The sequence below is a fragment of the Anomalospiza imberbis genome, chromosome 12, assembly GCF_031753505.1.
Source record: "Anomalospiza imberbis isolate Cuckoo-Finch-1a 21T00152 chromosome 12, ASM3175350v1, whole genome shotgun sequence".
NCBI lineage: Eukaryota > Metazoa > Chordata > Aves > Passeriformes > Viduidae > Anomalospiza > Anomalospiza imberbis.
The window spans coordinates 4102094-4120996 of record NC_089692.1 but is presented as its reverse complement, the minus strand read 5'-3'; positions in this window follow the sequence as shown (position 1 = coordinate 4120996).

Below are 18903 nucleotides of genomic sequence, written 5' to 3'. Positions count from 1 at the left end.
GACTTTTCCAACCCCAGTGATTCGGTGAATATTCAGTGGAATCTCAATAACTTGCTGTAATGGTTAGCAGATTCACAGAAAATTTGAATTCTAAATTTTACTGAGGAAAAGCTGTTTACTTGGGATACCAAGCTACAGCTTGGCAGACTGGTACCTTTTTTCTTCTCTCTCTCTCTGTCTCCCTGTTCAGATAATCTGAACTGGATTTTGTGTGAGAGTGTTTCAGCCATGGTGATCATTATTGACATATGCTGCGAAAGCATCACTGGTCTGCACTGGGCTGTATTCTGAGGGGAGGGCGGGCAGCACAGACCTTCTGCGTGCATGTTCACAGGATTATGCAAAACAATATTAGCAGAATTCATCTCAGTGTTACAGCAAATGCTGTACAGCAGCTCCTGGAATCCTCAAACCAGAGCAGATGTCATAACGCCGAGCCCTCTTCCCAGCAGAGCACAACATTAAAAAAATTGTTACTTTTGGTTTTAATTTACTACTCCATGGATGAGAGAAGTCCCATCTGCTTACTTTATATTTAAATGAAAACATAAATGTTGTCCTTTGCTGACATTAGGCTGGATATTACACAGAGATAGAGACCCCAAGCAGCTAAAATTTACATCTAACAAATATGTTTTCTTACATGCAACCATCTGCATGAGAAAAGCAATGAATAAGTTTGCAGAGCTAGTGTAAACAGGATTCAAAGTGTGACCCATTTTTGTGCCACCCTGGGAATAAGAATTACAGAATTTTAGGAAAGCTGGAACCATAATTCCTCCCATGGGAGAAGTTTGGTCACAGAGGATAAAGGGAAAATCAATTGCTGGAAAGATTAGATCTGAAGACAGTAGTGATTCAGCCCAGCTAAAAGCACACAGCTTTTGAAGGGCTTCTCAGGACTTCAGAACCACCTCTAAAATCTTAAGCCTATCTCTGATCCTGTGTCAGTGGGAGTTCTGGTTTCACAACCCACTGTTGTAAAAGAGTGGCTCAACACAACAGAAAAATGAGGAGCTGTGCTCTGTTCAGTTTGAAAGGGAAGAGGAAAAGATGGTGGGGATATTAGAATGTTCTTTCCCTCACAAGCTCAGTTCTTTGATGGATGAAAATAAAAATCAGCATGTCAGAATGGTTGTCTGGGATTACTATTGATGAAAGCATTCACTTTTTTTCCATGGGGAAGTAGTCTAGCATGGACAGTTTTGATAACATGCTAATCACGTAAACTTTTCAGTAAGATGTGCTCACATCTCAATGAATAGAATTTCAGACAACAATTTGATTTTTGTTTCCCCTCCATCATCCCAGAGCTACCTTTCCAATACTGAACTTTATGGCTTCAAGCCTACAACCTCTGCCAGGTCAAGCCTGGTGAGATTTGGGCTAAGAACTAGCACTAGTGGCAAATTCTGCCTGAGCAGGAGTTTCAGGGTTGAGTTGCTGTTGCCCCTTACAGAAACATGGATGGTTTCAGTGTTCTATTAGCCAGTGACACTCCACACACTTGCCAGGATGAACAGTGACAAGGTCAACAGGATCCCAGCAAGAGGAAGGACCTGTTGGAAAAGGAGGATGGTCTCCTTTGGTGGAGCTCTCTAAATATGCTTTACTGCTTGGGCTAGTACAAGGAAATTGGGAAACTTAGGAATTCAGGAGACAGTGCAATTCCAAAACATTCAAGTGATATCTCACTATGGAATAAATTAACAAGTCATTTCTTCAACCTCTAACAGTACTTCTACAACCTTCCCCACATGTATGAAGCAGTAAATTACATAGAGAACACAGAAAAGCAGAAAACAGTGAATGAACTTACTACTCCTACAGTCTGGGTAGAAGAAAAGGAGAATTATTATCTTTCTTCACATAGTTAAGTGAAAGGAGTGGGCTGATGCCTGTTCAAGGTAAACATCATTAGAAAAAGTGCTCAATAGTTTCTTGTTTGAGTTTTTTCCTGGTTTTTCAGAGAGTGAGAGCATCACTGGATGTCACATGAGTTTACCATCCCCAAACTGAATTGTCTTTTTTCTTTATTGGGTGTTCAGGAATTTGCAAAATAAACTCTGGCTATGACTAGTTCTAGCTGGGGCTTCAGCAGGTCTTCTCAGCTTTTTCATTCAGCAATATGAATAGAGATTCCCTTATTTACCTTCTGGGCATATTGTGAAAATTAAGTCCCTGATGTCCTTGTAGATGGACAGAACTGTAACAGCTGATTATTAATATCCTTAGATTCAGCAAATATTCACAGACTCCTTTTCATGGAGCTATAGATTTCAAGGCCAGGAGGGTCTTGATCTTGTCTCTGATTAGCTCAATTAGTCTGCTTCCTTTAATACCATTTCCAGACCTTTTAATTGCAGTTATAAATTGTTATGAAACACACGGCTAGAGATGCTTATGGAAATATTGTAAAATAACCTGCATTAGTATACATGCATGCATTTTCATATGTATTTATGCATATATGGGCAGACAAGTGAAATCACTGTGTTACTGGTGAACCAACAAACTGGTGAAATCACTAGTATTTTTGGTGGGATTGATAGGCTGCATTGCAAGATGAAAACTAAAGGAATTGGCAGGACTCTTGCTCTCCCAAATCCTTTCACTTTCCATTTCCTTTGTCCTTGGAGAGAGTCATAATGCAGCTCTGTGCATTTGCAGCTAGACTTTGCCAGATGTCTACTTCTTGCGTATATTTGGAAGAAGCTAAGCTTAATTTAATTGTGCCCCAATTCAAGAGAGTAACCCTATGCTGGCAAGTTGATTAAGCATGGTGGTAATTTTAATTATCTTCTTATCTCTCACTGGAGTGCAATTAGTGGAGCAGATAAGTTAACCTCATGGATAAATACCCTTTTAAAACTGGGGCCTGAGACAAGAAAGATAAAGCTTTCTTTCCAACATCAAAAATTAGTATTTTCCTGTCTGAAGCCATTTTTCTCCACTTCTCTGTCCATCTGTGGATCACTACATCGAGAGACCCTGACATTACTTTTGCATTACCTTTATTTCAGGTTGTTTTTCCCCCTGCTAGTTCTGCTTTTGCCTGTGATTCATTGCTGTCTTTTGCCCATGACAATGAAGTTAGCCTTTTTTTAGTTTTGGGGGTTTATACTTATTATACTTTGCTTTCTTTTTAGTTTTGGGGGTTTTTTCCCCCTTTTTTTTGCCAGCTGTTCCATTCTCCTCATGACTAATTATTTCATGTGGGTTCAATAGAAATGGCACAAGGCCAGCATTTAAGGATACAAGTTAGTGCACTGAATATCTGAGGAGTTGTAGTGTTGACTTTTCATGTCAAGTCACGATGGAATCATGGAGACTCACAGGGTTCATTTTTCATTTACGACTTAAACACATTAAGTTATTATTTTCAAGCATTGCTTTTAAGTGCATTTAGTTCCCTTTCTGAAAATACCCCATCCAAAGCCTGTAGGAGGAACAGCAGCATAATTTAGATGTCACTTTCCATCCCACTCCTGAGTTCCATACCCAGTCATCCTATCCCAGTGACAAAGCTCATGTGTCCACTAACTTGTTTCTGCCATTTGGCCCTGCTTTCAGCTGGGTGTGCACAGCAGCTTGAGTGCACATTTGTGTACTTAATTGTCTGGGTTTTAATTAACACAGAAGAACAATAGCTTGGAGAGAAGAACAGGGAGTGATTCCATAAATGAGAAGGTCATTCACCACACTAAGGCAGAAGGTCCTCACAGGAACAGAACTGTAACATCCCAGCATGCGGCACCTGAACTTCTCTGTTTTATGAATATCCAGCCATTTGCAGACTTTCTGTGCATCTCAGATCATTAATAAACACAGCAGGATTCCTGCTTGCCTTATAAATACTCACCCCCAGCATTTGGCTGCAGAGATGTTCAGCTTGCCCTGGATCTCCAACCTGGCCGAACAGCTGAGAGCAGTTCCATTTGAGATGGTACAAAAATAGCCCCATCTCTAAACACATATCTATGCATATATTTAGAGTCCCTCACACCCTGGGGGACAGAAAGCTGGCTGTGCATGTCCAGCAGCATAATCCTGGCTCATTTTCTTGTAAGGATATCAAAAAGGCACAAGAAATCTCAACTTGTTCACATCCAAGAACAGGTACAGGTTTTAGGAGAGCAAAATACTGTGCACATATTTGCAATGCTTGAACTGCTCATTTCACCCTGGAATGCTGTACAAAATTGTTCACTTCATCCAGCCTATAACCCAGGCATACCTAAGGTGACACAGCCCGTACTTAAACAGCTAAAGGGAACAGCACATCCCAGCTGAGAGGGGTGAGGCTGTGAGTGCTCCCTCCAACAGCAATTTAGGATAGGAGAATATCATTGCTGACAGCCAAACCCCACCCCGGGAGCAAATTTATAATCCTGTCCAGCACTGAAACTGCCATGTGAATTTCCTGTATTCCTCCATTTTGCATGTCATTTGCAGAAAACTATCTCCAGTTACAGCAAGACAAAAGCAGATGGTGAGAGGCTGCACAGGGCTGTGAGAGACTGTTCTGGTTATTGATTCTTCATCACAGTTTCTGCAGCCCTCGAGATCCAACATCAGAGTCCTGGCCAGGCCAGATCTTGCTTCACATGTAAGAGCTGCTGAGTTCACATCTTAAGGGAGTATTGATCTACAACAAATAATCTTTTTTTTTTTTTTTTTGTTTCAAGCAAGCTGAAACTCCAGAGACAGGACAGTAAAACCCTCTGCCAGTGCTTATGAAAAACATCAGAATAAAATAGTACCACTTTGAAAACTTGCAAAGTGAATCCAAACCTTGACAGCGAATGTAATATGGAGATGAAGAATGCAATATATATATATATATATATATATATATACATATATATATGGCACCTCTTCTTAACTGAGCTTGAGCAATGTCTGGCACAACTAACCCTTTAAAATATCACTACTGTTTGTTTGTTTACAAAGGATCTAAGAGGCTGGAAATGAAAGGGGAGATGCTAAAGGATAAACCCACTCAAAAGCATCTTCCCCTTTTGCTGGTAAAGAATTAGGAACAGGTGTTGCCAGCCTGTTACTGGTGCTATCAGCCAGCATCAAAAGCAGTTGGCAATGCTCTCATCATGCAGAAATTCCAATCAGATTTCTCAGTATATTCTAATTACTGCAGTGACACTTGTTATGGGCCTAAATGACTACCTCATCACAGCAGACAGGTCTGCCTTCTATTTAGGGTTTATTGGCTCTTAAATCTCTGCCTCCTCTAATTGCTTATCTATCTTAGCAAACCCATGTAGAAGCCCACATTTATTCACCCCCTGCTTTAACCCCCCGACATGCTGAGGGCTGTGCTGCCATCTCTCCCCTACACTGTGCTTGTGTCCAGCCCAGCTTCACCCCAAGAAAGCAAACTTGCTCTCCCTTTCTGCACAAACTCTGGCTTTGCCAAGGGACTCATGTGGATAATGGTTTGTTCTGCTGGCTGTGCTGGTGGTACCCACACACAGGGACTTGGCAGGAGCTCTGGCACACAAATGGCACTTTCCAACCCCATGACTCTTCAATGTCGCAGTCCATTTGAAAAATAAGATTTTTCATATAAAACATCTAAAGCTTGTACATACTTTGCCACCCCAAAGGCCTTAATTTCATTCAAACCTAGCAAAGCAACTGGCAATTACCCTGCACAGACAGTGCCAGGAGCCAGCTGTGGCACCATTAATTGATGTGTGTTCCTTCACTCAGAAACACAGAACGTATCACTTATTTCCCTGATCTGGACCTGGTTCAAATAAGCTGCAGGTCAATACAAACTTCTCTTTTGATTTCAGCAGATATTGGATCCTATCCCTGAAATGCATATTAATCCTACTGAGAAACAAGCATTTATATACAGCAAGGTATGCATAAAAGCAAACTGCATTCTGCTTTCACAAGCACCATGGTCAAGATGAGTAAATGAATAAATGAATAAACGATGAAAAGCAGGAATATGTTGGTGTAATTTCCATTCCTCATTTTGCTGTGCCCTAGTTGGCTTTTACTCCAAATATTTTAATCTTTTGATGATCAGGTCACGGATTACCTTTCCAAATTAATCCCCATGCACCTGTGTGCTCACATGGTCCCGTGGTGCAGAACTGCTCTGTGCAGCAGTATCCAACTCAACACAAACATCCTTTTCATGCTCTGAACCTGAAATCTGGACGTTTTGCCTGCTGCACGGCCACAATAGAAATCTGATGCTCGTGCCTCGAGCTTTAGCTAATCCAAGTTTCATGCAATTACCCTGCATACTGATATTGTATAGACTCAGTTAAAGGCTGGGAGTGTGAAGCCAAGACTCAATATGCCTTGAAAGTTACCATAAAGTCACTATGAAATTATGGAAGTTCCCGAAGTGCACTTGTGCATCAAGAAAAAAACAGACACCAGGAAAAAAAAAAACCTTTTGAAAAAATCTGAGAGGAATGGGAACATTGATTTTTGTCCTCTGTAAATAGAGCACTCTGCCAGAGTATGAAACCTCTGGCTGCAAATTCCCATAGCTTAAACATGAGATTGACTACAAGCAAACGTAAATGTTGAATCATTGTCACCAGCCAAGCTGAGAAAACTGCAAAAACCAAGAAAACACGGAGCATAAAAGATTTATAAATTTATCTCACAAATTTATTTGACTATTATAATTATTATTATTATTATTATTATTATGCTTAGACTGAAAATAATTGTTCCCACTCTGATTTTAAGGTTTACTTTATTCCTTCAGTCAATTTTCTGTCATCTAATTAAGGATTTACTGTTAAAAAAAAAAAAAAAAAAGCTGTTAATTTCTGCGTTCTTCCTTGTTCCTAGACATAAAAATAAATCTACAGTCATCATGTGTGACCACTTCTCATGGAAAAGAACTTCTGGTTTTGATCACAGATGGAGAAAGCATTAATTTCCTAATGATAATTGTCACAGTTAAATGAATGTATCCCTCTTCTCTCTCTTCATTCTTAATACAAACTGTTCTGTCACAATATTTAAAATATTTTCTGCTCACGGTACCCATTGTGGCACTGCGTGAACTCTCTTTGTATGAATGCTTTTCTAAATGCTCAGCTACTGTCTTTCATCTCATGCTGACTAAATGACAGCCCCAACATTAATATTGCAGTGGAGCTCATGGGCCAAAGATTTTTCCATGAAATATAAGCTGAAACAAGTTCAGGCCACAATTTGTGTGCCACCAGATGTGCAAAACACAATGATATAGAAATATCTGATGTATCCTCCAGCTCCTGAGTCCTGGGACCATGTAACTGTGAGTACAAGAGGGAGCAGTAATCCAGATAATTACTACTGCTATTTGAGATAGGGGACAAGAGAAGAAACTAGAAATTCATTAAAGCACAAATTGTGAGTTGCAGATGAGTCACTAAATTTGGGCTGGAGACTCCTTGGTTAGCAATAACATCTGTGCTGATCATCACTCCAGTCACTGGTTTATTTTGGATTGTCAGGATTTTCCTCCTGCACCAATTTTACTTTATTTTTTTATCACAATAACCAAGCAATGACAGTTCCTGTTGTGGAAAGTGTCATGAATACACTGAAGAAGAGGGACCCAAGCCTGCTTTCCAGAAGTCACCCAGCCCTGGCTGCACCCAGCTGTGCCCACACCGGACCCAGGGCACTTCACCCCGGCCCAGCTGGCACTGGCAGAAGCACCAGGCAGAGGAGGAGGTGAAGCTCCAGCAGGTCCCTTGGTTTGGATGGCAGCTGGCAGAACCATAGCATGCCTTTTGGACCACACCACCCAACAATTTAGGCAAAAATTCTAACTACCAGCTAGAATTTTGCATCAAACCTCTGCCAACCAAGAATAAAATCAAAAAATTAGTGTTATCAAACATGTAACAGTTTGGAAGAGAGACAAGTTTCTGTAACAGAAGTAAGACTACACTTCTGTCTATTATCAGCTTATTTTTAGATGTCCAGACTGAATGTAATTGAAGCTATCTAAGCTCTCAAAGTACAGAATTCAGAGGAGTTTTTTTATAGATTCATACACAAAAGTACAATTGCTCCCCTGAAGCAGGATTTTTATTTTATTTATTTATTTTCACATTTAGAGTTTACCCAGCTCTTTAAATGATTCCAGGCTGGTTTCTCTTCGATTGTTACTCGTTTTGATGCTGCCTCTGAATTGAGCACTGGGTTCTGGGGCTTGTCAGCACAGAGTGCTATTGTTGTACACTGGGATAGAGGCTGGACTTCCTGCTGGGAGAATGGCCATGGCACTGCACATGCTGCTCCAAAACACAGGCGCATGCACACACAACACACAGCAGCCAAAAAAAGAATAAAAAAATACCTCTTGCATCACATAAAGAAATGATGGCTATAAAATTACTGTCTTGCACAAGAGGACAGTTGTTTCAATGACTGTATTAGATGAGGTACAAACAGATATCTCTTCTTCATACAAGTACTTTTCATTTGCAGCTTTAGCATAACTCTTTTGTAAATTATTATTATAATTTTCTTTTGGCCACTTCAACAGCTGCGGTTTTTTCCTTTTTATTTTTTTCTTAAAGTTGACTATATTTTATGCACATCACAGCTTTTATATGATTGTATAATGCTTTCTCTCTGTAATTTATTTTGTTACCAGTGTGGATAAAATGAATAGTGAATGCTGTCTTATTTCATAAACTTTATTAAGCCTTTGGGGTAGCTTCAATGTGCTCATATGGAGAGGCAATATAGAATGTATCCAGTGTATCATGACAAAGAAATTACAATTCTAAGCTAGAAATAAATGGCATTCCCGAAAAAGCAGAGGGCACAACATTTAAAGAGTTAATAATGAACCACTTGTCTTCATTTTCAGGTCCTTTAATCCTTCTATTGTGTAGTTTTCACACAGTGCTAAATTGAATTACCGCATCATTTTTTACAATTTCTTTGTACAGTTGACCCAGTTTATAGCAGGTTTGGAAGCATTATCATTGCTTAAGGTTCAAAGATGCTGCCGTGTATTGCATTACAAGTCAATCAGTGCAGAAGGATTTTGATGTAATTTTGCTTTTGGATACAGAAGAACAGATATCCAAATGAAGGCTGGTATTTCATTTTGTCATAACAATGTCACAAAAGGCAGCGTGCCTTTTTCAAGCTCATTATATTATATTTCTTTGTGCTTCTAGTCTTAGTAAAGTGAATTCTCAAGTTTATGTTTTCCAGTGTTTTGATCAACTTCTGCAAAAAGAAAATTGAAAAAAGCTGTAATGTAAAGATTTTTACTGGTGTGTAGCAGAGGAAGTATTTAGGTGCATACCACCGAAAGAGGAGCCTAAAAATGAATACAGAGTTTTTCAACATTGTACCACTTCCAGAACGCTCCAGGTGGGAAATTCTTTGTCAGAAATGTTCCTGTTCTAAGGGGCAGTGCTTTCTACAGCTGTTTTAGCACATAAACACGGTGCTCAGCTTAAATACACTCTAAGTAATGTGTTTTACATAAAGAATTGCATTCTCTCAAGGTCATTCTTTATGTTTCAGGTGTTAATTTGTGTTGTTCTTCAAGTATTCCTATTATTGATAGTAGAGCCCTTGGTATATGTTATATTGAAATATTGCTAATGTATGAACTGTAACATTAAATTTTTAATCTAATCAATCAAGTAGCATGCATATGCAGTAGATGCTTGGCTTTTACTAAGATTAATTACCATGTGCTGGGGAAGGGAACTGTGTAAGGTGAAATATTGCATGCACACAGACACACGCATGGAGGAGCAGAGAAAAGAGAGCGAATTGTGCAAAGGGATGAGCACTGTAATAAGTTAATGACTACTTCTGTCATTCAAAACATATGCATAGCCTTTAAGACAACACAAAACAAAGATTAAACGCATGTTAAATCAACTATCTATTAAAGCATTTAGAGCTTTTCTCCAGATTCTATATGGAAATTATGCAATCTGTTGCAAAACTAAACACTTGTCTCCCAGATGGTGCTCAGAGTCTGTCTGAGCAAACACCCCTTCCACGCTCTGTGTAACAACTTGTGCATATTTTTTGTTCCCTGTGCTTCATTTTATCATTTGAGGACATTTGCACTGAGCAGGCTGTGTAGACACGACCAGGTTTGCATTGCAAAAGGCAGTGGTGCTGTATTTACCCACCTGATTGCAGCGAGGAAGCAGCAGAACTTCATCATGGACAGTGGCACTTCCCTGCCTGGAAGGTGCAAACTTATTGTACTTCCTGTTGATACCGATGTGGGCTCTAATTCTCACAGGGCATTGACAGCTGCCCATTAAATAATAAGTAGCTAATTGTTTGGGGGTTTTCTTAACTGTGCTGCAAAGTTAAGCTTCTATGACCATGTTTTGAGGGAGTGTTTTACCATGCCGCATACTAGTTGTGACTGATGTGAAAATAAGATTAAAGTAGCACTAATACTTTTATAATGTTATTAAGAGGTACATTATTCATGCACTAGACATAGGGATTACCCTTCTGGCTGAGACTGTGGTATAGCAAAAAACCTATGAAAAGACAGAGCACAAGACAGTCCCCTGCAATGGAGGAGGCTGCTGTATCTCCTCTGCCTTGCTTTCTACTTGTGCAATGGAGACAACAGCAGCTCCTAGTTTCACAAGAGGGAAGGTCAAGATGTCACTGTAGTGAATCACTCAAATACCTGGTAGGGCACTAGATAAGTGCCTAAGCTTAACAAACCTTCCCTTGGAGGAGAAAACACATCTAATTACCATTTCTAAGCAGTTTCTCCAATCTTAGCTTGCAGACACCCCAAAGTAGTCTTTGGAGATTCAGTCATCCACCCTGTTTAGAAAACACAAAAACATAGCAACAGTCACTTAATAGCATCAGATGTCACATGTAACTCTCCATGTTTTAAAAATCAAAGGTACTCATGGGCGTAAACTGAATATAAAACTTAAGTAATGAGAGAACTTGAAACGTTTCCCTGATGGAGTGCTCTGCAATATGTCTTTCTCTTCCTTGTTCATTGTTTTAGCTCCTGTCATAGAAGAAGCTATTGTATTAAGTGAAAGAACTAAAAAACTGAATTGAAATAATATCATTTTAGTTCATTTCTGGAACATTTTAATAGAGAAGTAATTGTCTCCATTAATCAGCATAACTTTTGGTAAATCCATTGGGTTTTAGAGACACTTTAATATTGCTTCTATATTTTGGAAGCATGAAGAAGATGAAGTTCAAAAGATAGATGACTAGAAACTGGATATATAATACAGGAAAACTGTAGGGGGAGAATTTAGCTGGCAAGTCCTTGAAAGCATAATTTGTCATGTCTTCAAAATGGCAAGAGAGACACCAGGCACACCAGGGAGCAAAACTCTCTGGGACGCCTCAGAGCAGAGTCAGATCCTGTTGGATCAGGGCTTTGTCCAGTCAGACTCAGGTATCAGCAGGGAGAGTTATCCCACAGCCTCTCTGCACAACCTGCTCTCTGCTTCAGCTCTGCTCTGGGGGAAACTTTCCTTGCGTGCAGTTCTTCCTGATGCCTCTGGGATTGGTTGCTTCTCGTACTTTTTGAGAGGAATATGGATCCATCTTCACTACAGCTCCCCTTTTAGCAACTGAAGGCAGCAGTTAGATCCAGACCCAGCCTTCTCTTCTCCACAATGAACAAACCACTCCCCTCCAGTGTCTGTCCCTGGGTGTCTGTCCCTGTCTGTCCCTGTGTGTCCCTGTCTGTCTGTCCCTGTCTGTCCCCGTGTGCAGGAGGGCAGAGCAGGCCCAGGCTCTGCTCCAGGCCCAGCGATGGCCCCAGAGCCTCGGGCAGGGCCTGAGCCCAGGAGCTGCCCCTGCCCAGGAGGCAGAACTCCTGCCCTGGGCAGTGCCCAGCCCTGAGCAGATGGTGCAGAGAGGCTCTGGAGTCTCCTCCCTGGGGATATTGCAGAGCCACACGGACACACTGCTGTGCCCTGTGCTTTGGGATGGCCCTGCTGGAGCAGGGAGGTGGCACCAGAGCAGCCCCGGGGCCCTTCCAGCCTCAGCCATGCTGGGATTCTGTGGTTCAGCCTCTCCTTAAATGTCAGGTGCCTCAGTCCCCAAACCATGCTGTGGCTTTCTCCTGGACTTGCTGCAATGTCCTCTCTTGTCCATGGGCTACAAGAGCAGACAGGGTTCTGCTGTGATGTTTCATTTGTGCCGAGGAGAAAAGTGTCAGCTGTTCCCTGGCTCTGCTCTCCACAGCAGCCCTGTGCTCCAGGCACAGCCCACTGTCACTGCCACCACCATGCCATGGCCATGGCCACCAGGGCTGCAATTCCTTTCCAGAGCTGCTTCCTGGTGAGTCAGCTCCTTGCCTGTATCACCAATTCTGCCAAACTCACAATTACAGTTTTGTGCTTTTTTGTCCACTCTCATGAGGTGTCACCTCTCTGAGTGACTCTGCCCCAGGGTCCCACATAACCTGGTCCATGCAGTTGGGGGTCAGCCATGGCTGGGGGTGTTTCTATGCCACTGCTCCATTTGCTCTTAAAAGCAGTGAAAGATCGTCAGCCCCAGTGCCAATCTCCAGCACACACCACTTGGAACTGAGCTCTGGACTTTGCACCACTGCCCCTTTGAGCCCAGCAGTGGCCGTCCTGTCCAGTTCACCTCTGCTCCCTTTGGTACAGAGGTACTAAAGGATGATTTCTGGTTGAAGGCTGGTTCAGAGGCACCCACTGCTCTGCCCTGAGCTGCAGGCAGAGCTGTACCTGCACAGGTTGCTCTGTGTGGCTCTGGAAAATCCCTGCTGACTGATACCAACCACATTCCTGAGCTTGGAAATGCTTTCCAGGATGCCTTTCTCAGGACTGAACTGAGGCTGTAGGGGCAGCATTCCCTAAAACCCTTCTCACCTCTTTTGAAGACAAGCATGGCTTTTTCTAGTCCCTGCTTGCAACACCTCTTCAAAGATGAGGTCAGCCTTCCAATGACATCAGTGTCTTTGGATGCATCTTGTCCAGACCATGGACTTTAAATGAGGCTGGACTAGGCTCTGAGAACCCTCTATTGTTGATGCTGCTTTGAGGGGCAGCAGGACAGGCCAGAGGCTCCAGAATCTTCCTTCAGCCTCAACTATTCTATGACTCTCTCTATATGTCCAGCTTATTTAACCAGTCCCCAACTTTCTATTAAATCCACGCCATGCTTGTGGACTTAATAAAACATACATACTTATATGTGTTTTGCATTGCAAAGCAGATTGTCCAGTTTCTTGAATAGCACAGTCCAACACTTCATAATCTGTTCAATATGATATGCCTGTTTTAAATTTATGAAGCTGTAAACCAATTTCCTGTACTAATAAACACCTCTGTTTTCATTCCTTTTTATCCTCCCTTTAATATTACTGCACTGCCTTGCTGTCTTTCTCTTGTCCTTGTCCTTCCCATCTTGTAAGATGGGAAAAAGAGATGGGGGCAGGGGAGACAGAGAAAGGAGAATAAACCATCACAACAACAATCCCAAACCAAAAACTCATCAGCTCATAAAAAAAAAGATACTTGGCGAGAATCCAAGATCAACAGACCAGCAAGCCCACTCATTGTTCTTTATCATTTTGGCTCTCTTCCAGTCCCTCTAGGTTTCTCTCTCTTTCCAAACTACTTTCTGCATTCTCACATATGTTATAGAAAGTACAATGATTTCTGAGAAGTACTTCAGTTTATAACAGCTTTATCTGAAAAAGAAGTTGTCCAGTTTGTAAAAGAGATGAGGGGAGCTTGTTACTCTGGCTCTCCTTAGTGTTTGAGTGTAAACTCTTACTCTTAGCAGAAGATCCATGTGTGCATAGTATCACTGAAGGAGAAATGGGTGTCTTGCATGTAATTAGTGGGCATAATTATCTGTAAAACTGTTTGGGTTTGGAATTGCTCTGGCAGCACAATAAATATTTAAAATCCAGCACACATCAGACCTGCCAACATCTTTACAGTGAGCACAGAAATTCAACTTTGCATTTTGTCACAAAAATGATCCATTTTTCCAATGCAGCAGAAAAACAGTGGGGTGATAGTATGGAAAGGCATTGATGTGACTGATTTTATCTCTGGTTTTAATAGATTCTTACCAAATGTAATAAATTTTGAAAATTACTGAGAGGATCTGCCGTTACTAGAATACTTCAACCCCTCTGATCTATGTGGCTGCAGGTTGAAAAAAAGTTCATAACTTAAGAGCTTAAACCATAAAAGCTTAATTAATTTAATCATCATAGGAATAACTCCCAGGTTAAAACAAAAAAGCCAAACTCTGTCTTTGATGTGCAGTCATGCTCCTTTGCACTGCACTCTGTATCCTGCAGGAACAAGGTTCTCCAAGGCTTAGCACAGACTGAGCTCTGCCAGGGCTGCCTTCCTTGCTGCTGGATGTGCCAGGAACTGGCAGGGACACACCAGGACACTTCCAAGGGGAAGCTGCAGCCAGTCTGCACCTCCTCAAGGCCACTGGTGCTGCTGGAATGCAGGGATTTCACAGGAGACATTTTCAGAGGTGAGACCAGCACAGGAGCATCCTCAGCCCACAAAGGACCTGGCCCTGGCTGCTGCTGCTTCCCATCTTGCTGGCCATTCCCACAGAATTACAGCCAGGCTTTGTGGAAATCACACTTCAGAGCTGGGCATCCCAGACACAGACTGGAGTGTCATTCTCAGAGAACTGCTAGCAGCTTGGGACAGCTGGGGAAACCAGGTACCACTGCATCCAGGGGGCTTTCCTCAAAAGGTGAGAACAGCAGCAGACTTGGTGGTGGTGGGTGAGCAGCCTCACGGTACCCTTGCTTGGGAGTCCTTTATATTTGGGTTATTCAGGGACACTCATTGAGCTTTCAGCCAGGGATTAGTCTCTGAGCAAATGCAAACATGCACTAAGGCATGAATGTATCGATAGAATAATGGATTTTTCAAGACTGTTGTTTTCCTTTCTTCTTTAATAATTATTCTGAAGTGAACTGGTCATTTGAACAAAACATTGAATAGTCCAAGAGGTTGCCTAATGTTTAAAGAGAGATGGAAATGTGTGTGTTGAAAAACATTTGGAAAAAATCTAAATCTTCAAACTTTTCTGAGTATTGTATTTAAAATTATTTAACATTTTTTGTTCTTATTGTTAACACCATTCAGACATGTAAATATGAGAGATAAGCTCTGCTTATTCTTAAATGAGTTACAAGATATGCATCTTTAGCTGAAGAGGGAGTGTTGTTATCAAACCCTGAGTGCAAATCCAGAGACTGAACAGGGAAAAGAACCCAAAATCGTGCTGAGGCTGAGAGAGGCTGATTTATACCAGTTCCAAGCAGAGACAAACCAAGTCACCTGAGTGTAGAACTGTGACAGCTAAATAAATAAGTAATAAATAAATAAGTAATATTTAAAGCTTCTCTATACCCCAGCTACCCCCCGGCGTACGCTTTTAGGGGTTTTGCAGCTGTAGGTGCAGGAAGTTTTCAGAGAGACATCTAATTCAATTCTCACTTTGACTCAATTTTCATTGCTTTTACAGCCTCCCCAGTATCAACAACAATCAAAAAAAGCTGCTCATTTGACTTTCAGAGCTAGCTGGGAATGTGTGGCTTTGGGGTGCAGTGTGCCCTTCAGTGGCAGAAATTGTTGTCAGCATTACTAATGATGACATCTGCTCTCTTCACAGGTTCTAACCATGCCCACCATGATCACCACGGCACATAAATATTGCAACCTACAGAGGGGTGAAAGGCAGATTTACAGGTGTAAGATATATATTGACTGCAGTTCCTCAGTGAAAATTCTGACTTTTGGGGAGGAGGTTATTTAGGGATTGTTGATTTGTTCCTTGAAAATCTGCCTGATGAGCAGTTCTGACACAGTTGCAGAGCTGTGCAAGGGAGTCTAGCAAAAATAGCAATCACTTCACCTGGAATGCTCAACATGTTCTGGTTAAGTGCTTCTGTCTCAGGTGACAAATAAGGTTTCCTCTGCTCCAAGTCTTTGTTATTAATGCTGTAATAATTTGGTTACACAAACCCATAAACTTATATACACATATATCTAAGCATATATGTGTGTATATAAGTTTATATATACAATGAAAGGAAGAGATATTTGTAAAATCAAACCACCAATATTTTGTCTTGCTTGTTGATTAAATGGACCATAATTTGCCAGGCCTGAGAATGATGTGAATTCCAGAGAAGCCAAGGAATCTGCTGGCTGTTTGGTAGCTAAGGTTAAAGGGAAGATAAAATGTGAAGGAAGTAGCTTGGGGGACTTTGAAAAGGGAGGGATTTGTAAAGGCTGATTGCTGGTACAGATACAGCTACGTGTGATAAGCCTAGTTTTATGTCTGTATTTACACATTAATTGTAATTCATCTATGGCATAATTAAAGAGACTCAATACAGGGTTTTATCCAAACATCACTTGCATCAACAATAAGCTGAAGACTTTGGAGCACTGGCAGTGGATTCGCTTACGATGCTGTGATGGCTCTGATTGCCTGAGGTTTGTGGCAGGCGACTTTCTTGTTTAAGGACTCTTACTGCAGCTTTTCAGAGATTTATGTGCACAGATTTGTTATGCAGAAATGCGAATTTAAATGAGCATAAAGTGAACAACCTAGAAACCCACATTATTAGTACTTATTCTTACTACTTCTCTAATCACTATCAAGCATCTGTAATGCCACAAATATGTCTCCTGAAGCTGTATAAAAGAAGAGGAGCATCTAATGAAAGGAAAGGCAAAGAGACAGACTCTAAAAGCTCATTAAGCTGCTGGGTATTTGTGGTATTTCAGACATGTAAGCAATTTCATTGGCTTCACTGAGATTTCTGGAGTAGATCCACAGAGCAAAACTGGATAAATGCTATTTCTTACCCAGTTAATAGTCACAGAGGAAACAAAAGGAGGACAAAAGGAAACTGTGTAAATAGGACATCAGAGAGGGCAAAAAAGGGAGTTTAGGGAGAGGTGAATGGCACAGTCAGAGGGGCAGAGCATGTGACAGGAGTTATACAGAAAGGGCACACCAGGACCTCAAAGAGGACAAAGAGAGATTGATCTCAGCTACAGCATCATCCAAATGGCAGCTGATAGCAATTGTGTCCATGGTGCAGGGAACCTGGCAGTGCTGATCCACACACATCTGCAAATGGCCATGGTCTTTTACATTCCATGTGCAATTTGTTCTGGCTATTTCTAATCTGATCCTTAAACAAATTATTGGTCTGGTTTTGGCCAAATATCTCTTTCTGTAGTCTATCTGCTTCAGACATTTCTCTTAATAGAACAGAATGGAGTAGGATAGAATAGAATGATCATTCTGTGATCTATGATCTATTTATCTTGGGCAAAGGCATCCTTTCTTTCCATTGATTTAAGAGGCTAAACTATGGGCTATGATAAATTGCACAAATTCCCTCAATTAGTACTCCAAAATATATTTAGGATCAGTTCCACTGCAAAATCAAACCTGAATGTTCTGTGGAAGTATAAGGTTAGCAGAACGAGAGTATCCATGAGCTACTTTTTCCTACTCCCAACTCTCTCCATGTTCTAAGAGTATAAACTGGGATGCTACACCTCAGACATTTTATTTCTGTGGCTTCCATGTCATTATCTTTCTCTAGATCTGCTCATTTTGGTCTGTTTCTCTGGCCTTTGTTCAACAAGACAGGTTTTAAACATCAGTCCCTTCCTCACTCACCGTTGCACATGAATCATCCAACCTTGTTGTCAGTTCCTGGTTCATTGGTAATAAATATAGATTAGAAATTTGGTTATTATTTACAAATCAGCACTATGTGTACAAAACTCTATGTGCATGAACAGATGGATGCCTGTCATATCCAGAGGTATTGTTACATTCAAGTCTTCTTTGTCTGTGGGATTTTTAGGGGTTTTTGGTTTGGTTTGGTTTATTTCTTTTTTTTTTTTTTTTTCTCTAACAAGGGGGATTGAGCTACATATAATAAAATACTGGTACAGTAACAAAGGTTAAATAATTAATATAAAAATTTCTATTCAGAAGCATACAATGATTTACATTCAAGCTGCAAACATTTAAAAATTAATAGAAAATATTAGCATGTTAATAATTGAAATCACAGGAATGTATAATGAGATTGCACTTACTGCAGTATATTAACCATTATCTGCAGCCTGATAGGAAAATGTTTAACCTCAGAATAAATAGGATGTGCATTCTCTAAGCCCCTAAGGCTTTGTTACTATTAAATCAACGTGATCCTTGAAAACATGTACACACACACATCTTGTGGAATCAGAAATACAACATGTACTCTCACAGCAATTTCCTTTGTCTGAAAATAGTCCTTTTATCTGTAAATCTGGGAGGGAAAAATGAAAGCACTGAAGAGTGACTTAACAACAAAAGAATGCAATAAAATTAGCACTACATGAATGTCATTTTTCTGAGTTCTTCACTGTTTCACATACTCTTCCCTTTATCTTTCAGGAAATTCTGGTGTAGCAGCTCAGCAAGCTCACAGCAGAAACAACATAATGACTTTTTTTGGTCAAATGGTTTATGAGTTCACACCTACACTGAGAGCTTTAATCTCTACCCATATTTATATTTGTCCTCTATTTCTTCAATTCAAATGTCCTTTCAGAGAAGATTGGTTTCATGCAGAAAGTAGATAAAAATCAGAACCCATATCTCACATGCAATAAATTCATCATATTTATTATGTCCCCAACACTGGTGAGTTAGAGGGGAAAAAATTCAGCTTTTAGTCCCTAACCTTTAATTCATATTCTTCTTATAGCTAAAACTGTAAAAAGGAGCTGGGAGGAAGAAGAGGATGTTTTGTTTGTTTTTTTTTTTCCCTTCCAGTGTGTTTTTCAGAGCTACAAACATTGAAATATTCATATT